At 53.5% G+C, this 5,000-nt stretch overlaps 1 long non-coding RNA gene across 1 annotated transcript in view; it reads left to right on the forward strand.

Annotated features, from left to right (window-relative positions):
* Positions 1 to 679: 679 nt before the first annotated feature.
* LOC139240397 (uncharacterized) overlaps positions 680 to 5,000 on the forward strand; it is a 4,818-nt gene continuing 497 nt past the window's right edge. The window contains exons 1-2 of the long non-coding RNA XR_011588716.1: positions 680 to 734; positions 4,287 to 4,307. This is a non-coding gene — a long non-coding RNA (uncharacterized lncRNA). The remainder of the gene's footprint in view (positions 735 to 4,286; positions 4,308 to 5,000) is intronic.

The raw sequence follows: 5,000 nt of genomic DNA on the forward strand, positions 1-5,000 counted from the left end.
AGGGACTGGAGGAGGTTACAGAGATAGGGAGGGGTGTAGGGACTGGAGGAGGTTACAGAGATAGGGAGGGGTGTAGGGGCTGGAGGAGGTTACAGAGATAGGGAGGGGTGTAGGGACTGGAGGAGGTTACAGAGATAGGGAGGGGTGTAGGGACTGGAGGAGGTTACAGAGATAGGGAGGGGTGTAGGGACTGGAGGAGGTTACAGAGATAGGGAGGGATCTAGGGGCTGGAGGAGGTTACAGAGATAGGGAGGGGTGTAGGGGTTGGAGGAAGTTACAGAGATAGGGAGGGGTGTAGGGGCTGGAGGAATTCGGAGATAGGGAGGGGTGTAGGGGCTGGAGGAGGTTACAGAGATAGGGAGGGGTGTAGTGGTTGGTGGAAGTTACAGAGATAGGGAGGGGTGTAGGGGCTGGAGGAGGTTACAGAGATAGGGAGGGGTGTAGGGACTGGAGGAGGTTACAGAGATAGGGACGGGTGTAGGGACTGGAGGAGGTTACAGAGATAGGGAGGGGTGTAGGGACTGGAGGAGGTTACAGAGATAGGGAGGGGGCCGAGGAGGCCATAATTCATCTATCATTCATGATTTAGGATGTTGTTGTAGTCTCTGTGTATCGGAGGATATTGAAGAGGAAAATTAATTTGCATGTCTCGAGATAAATGACCCTGTTTCTCTCCACAGATTATGAACCACTCGATATGGTGCACGCATTTCTTCAAGTGAAGTTGAAAGCAGGTCAGATAGGACTCTCTTACAAAGAACAGTCTTCAATTTACTCTTCGTTATTTTTGGTTGCTGATGTATGTGAAGAGACACTCATTTCCTCACTTGAGTAGTAACAAAAATATTAATTGCTCCAGGTTTAATAGTTGTATCGAACCTCGGTTAGACCACACCTGGAGCACCGTGCTCAGTTCTGGTCTCCATATACCTGGGTTAGACCACACTTGGAGCACTGTGCACAGTTCTGGTCTCCATATACCTGGGTTAGACCACACTTGGAGCACTGTACACAGTTCTGGTCTCCATATACCTGGGTTAGACCACACTTGGAGCACCGTGCACAGTTCTGGTCTCCATATACCTGGGTTAGACCACACTTGGAGCACCGTGCACAGTTCTGGTCTCCATATACCTGGGTTAGACCACACTTGGAGCACCGTGCACAGTTGTGGTCTCCATATACCTGGGTTAGACCACACTTGGAGCACCGTGCACAGTTCTGGTCTCCATATATCTGGGTTAGACCACACTTGGAGCGCTGTGCACAGTTCTGGTCTTCATATACCTGGGTTTGACCACACTTGGAGCACCTTCACCACAGTTCTGGTCTCCATATACCTGGGTTAGACCACACTTGGAGCATGGTGCACAGTTCTGGTCTCCATATACCTGGGTTAGACCACACTTGGTGCACTGTGCACAGTTCTGGTCTCCATATTGTAAAAAGAATATAGAGGCACTGGAGAGGATGCAGAGTAGGATGATGCCAGAAATGCGAGGGTATACATATCAGGAAGGGAAGAATACAGATGACCCGGGTCATTATCACATTGCTGTTTTGTGGGAGCTTGCTGTGCGCAAATTGGTGGCTGCATTTCCTTAATTACAACCGTGACCACACTTCCAAAAAAAAAGTATTTCATTGGCTGTAAAACTCTGAGACGTCCTGTGGTCATGAAAAGCACGATATAAATGCATAGGAAATGCATCCCGATGGGTGGCCTGCCAGTGAGTGTATCGATGGGAAACTCATTTTTACTTTCTTTCGGTATTAATAAAACCCCAAAAAGTTGATATATCTCCAGCTGCCGGGCTCTAATATAATCTGGATTAATCTACCGTGGTGATTAATTGCCGTGAATCAAAATTTTAAAATCTGGTTGGGGGTAGAAATGCACCTCTTTTGTGTTCCTGGGCTAATCGTTTCTGTTTATATTACCATTAAGTTATGAGTTACAGTGGCACAATGTTCCTCGCAGATAAGTCAATCGCCACTTCCAGCTCACAAGCCGCATTCAGATGTCCCTGGAACGAGGGTGACTTGCTTCCACACGGGTTCACAGATGTTTCAATGAACGACCGATGTTCCAGTCCTGAACTCCAATTCAAGGGTGGAAGATGCCTGTGGGTGGATTGTTTTAACGTGGGGTGACCGTTGTACACCAGCCACCACATGGGGCTTGACAGAGCGAGGTCTCGGACCAGGGGCAAGGATCTCTCGCCGCTGCTCCGCCACGATCTAATGCAAGCTCCTCCGCCCCGATCTCTCGCCGCTCCTCCGCCACGATCTAACGCAAGCTCCTCCGCCCCGATCTCTCGCCGCTCCTCCGCCCCCGATCTCTCGCCGCTCCTGCGCCACGATCTAACGCAAGCTCCTCCGCCCCGATCTCTCGCCGCTCCTCCGCCCCCGATCTAACGCAAGCTCCTCCGCCCCGATCTCTCGCCGCTCCTCCGCCCCGATCTCTCGCCGCTCCTCCGCCCCGATCTCTCACCGCTCCTCCGCCCCGATCTCTCGCCGCTCCTCCGCCCCCGATCTCTCACCGCTCCTCCGCCCCCCCGATCTGTCGCCGCTCCTCCGCCCCGATCTCTCGCCGCTCCTCCGCCCCGATCTCTCGCCGCTCCTCCGCCCCCGATCCCTCGTGGCTCCTCCGCCCCCGATCTCTCGCCGCTCCTCCGCCCCGATCTCTCGCCGCTCCTCCGCCCCGATCTCTCGCCGCTCCTCCGCCCCGATCTCTCTCCGCTCCTCCGCCCCCGATCTCGGGCCGCTCCTCCGCCCCGATCTCTCGCCGCTCCTCCGCCCCCGATCTCTCGCCGCTCCTCCGCCCCGATCTCTCACCGCTCCTCCGCCCCGATCTCTCGCCGCTCCTCCGCCCCCGATCTCTCACCGCTCCTCCGCCCCCGATCTCTCGCCGCTCCTCCGCCCCCGATCCCTCGTGGCTCCTCCGCCCCCGATCTCTCGCCGCTCCTCCGCCCCGATCTCTCTCCGCTCCTCCGCCCCGATCTCTCTCCGCTCCTCCGCCCCGATCTCTCTCCGCTCCTCCGCCCCGATCTCAACAATTTCAGATCATAACCTCTGCCCTCATTGTGCACCCTTTCCTCCCTATTTATTTACAACCCCCCCTTTTTAATTTAAATTTTTTTCTCTGTTTCCCTCGGCAACAAGTAATTAAACCACACCTATCTAGACACATCTTATGTTTCTTAACTTGTCCCATTACCATCCCAATTTGGCCCACATTCCCGTTTGTCTCTCTAATCTCTCCTGCCTTCCACCTTCTCGCCAACCTTCCCTTTTGTTCTTTCTGCCCCTCCTGACTTTCCCTGCCGCTACCCGCCCCTTACACTTCCTGAAGAATCTGTTACACCTCGAACTTTTGCCAGTTCTGACAAAGGATCTGCAGTACAGCGGGACCTGGGACCTGGGGTAGTTGTGCACAAAACTCAAAAAGATAGTATGCAGGTACAGCAAGTGATCAGGAAGGCCAATGGTATCTTGGCCTTTATTGCAAAGGGGATAGAGTATAAAAGCAGGGAAGTCTTGCTACAGTTATACAGGGTATTGGTGAGGCCACACCTGGAGTACTGCGTGCAGTTTTGGTCTCCATATTTACGAAAGGATATACTTGCTTTGGAGGCAGTTCAGAGAAGGTTTACTCGGTTGATTCCGGGGATGAGGGGGTTGACTTATGAGGAAAGGTTGAGCAGGTTGGGCCTCTACTCATTGGAGTTCAGAAGAATGAGAGGTGATCTTATCAAAACGTATCAGATTATGAGGGGGCTCGACAAGGTGGATGCAGAGAGGATGTTTCCACTGAGGGGGAGACTAGAACGAGGGGGCATGGTCTCAGAATAAGGGGCCGCCCATTTAAAACTGAGATGAGGAGGAATTTCTTCTCTGAGGGTTGTAAATCTGTGGAATTCTCTGCCTCAGAGAGCTGTGGAGGCTGGGTTATTGAATATATTTAAGACACCGATAGACAGTTTCTTAACCGATAAGGGGATAAGTCCATGATCGGATCAGCCATGATCGTATTAAATGGCGGAGCAGGCTCGAGGGGCCGAATGGCCCACTCCTGCTCCTATTTCTTATGGTCTTATGTCACAAACCCAAAACGTGAACGCTGTTTCTCTCTCCACAGATGCTACCTGACCCGTTGAGTGTTTCCCGCCTTCTCTGTTTTTGTTTCAGATTTCAAGCCTCCGTAGTATTTAGTTTCTGTATCAGTGCGAGTATCTCTCCTCACTAACTGTCTGCCCTTTTTCTCATTTGCTCCCTGTTCCCAGCTATCTGTGATGACGACTGCAGTGAGTACTATTTCCTTTATGAATCCGCAATTTTATTCTTCAGCCTTTGTTGGACCCTACACCCCTCCCTATCTCTGTAACCCCCTCCAGCCCCTACACCCCTCCCTATCTCTGTAACCCCCTCCAGCCCCTACACCCCTCCCTATCTCTGTAACCCCCTCCAGCCCCTACACCCCTCCCTATCTCTGTAACCCCCTCCAGCCCCTACACCCCTCCCTATCTCTGTAACCTCCTCCAGCCCCTACACCCCTCCCTATCTCTGTAACCTCCTCCAGCCCCTACACCCCTCCCTATCTCTGTAACCTCCTCCAGCCCCTACACCCCTCCCTATCTCTGTAACCCCCTCCAGCCCCTACACCCCTCGCTATCTCTGTAACCTCCTCCAGCCCCTACACCCCTCCCTATCTCTGTAACCCCCTCCAGCCCCTACACCTCTCCCTATCTCTGTAACCTCCTCCAGCCCCTACACCCCTCCCTATCTCTGTAACCTCCTCCAGCCCCGACACCCCTCCCTATCTCTGTAACCTCCTCCAGCCCCGACACCCCTCCCTATCTCTATAACCTCCTCCAGACCCTACACCCCTCCCTATCTCTGTAACCCCCTCCAGCCCCTACACCCCTCCCTATCTCTGTAACCCCCTCCAGCCCCTACACCCCTCCCTATCTCTGTAACCTCCTCCAGCCCCTACACCC

Source organism: Pristiophorus japonicus, chromosome 31 (genome assembly GCF_044704955.1).
Source record: "Pristiophorus japonicus isolate sPriJap1 chromosome 31, sPriJap1.hap1, whole genome shotgun sequence".
Taxonomy (NCBI): domain Eukaryota; kingdom Metazoa; phylum Chordata; class Chondrichthyes; family Pristiophoridae; genus Pristiophorus; species Pristiophorus japonicus.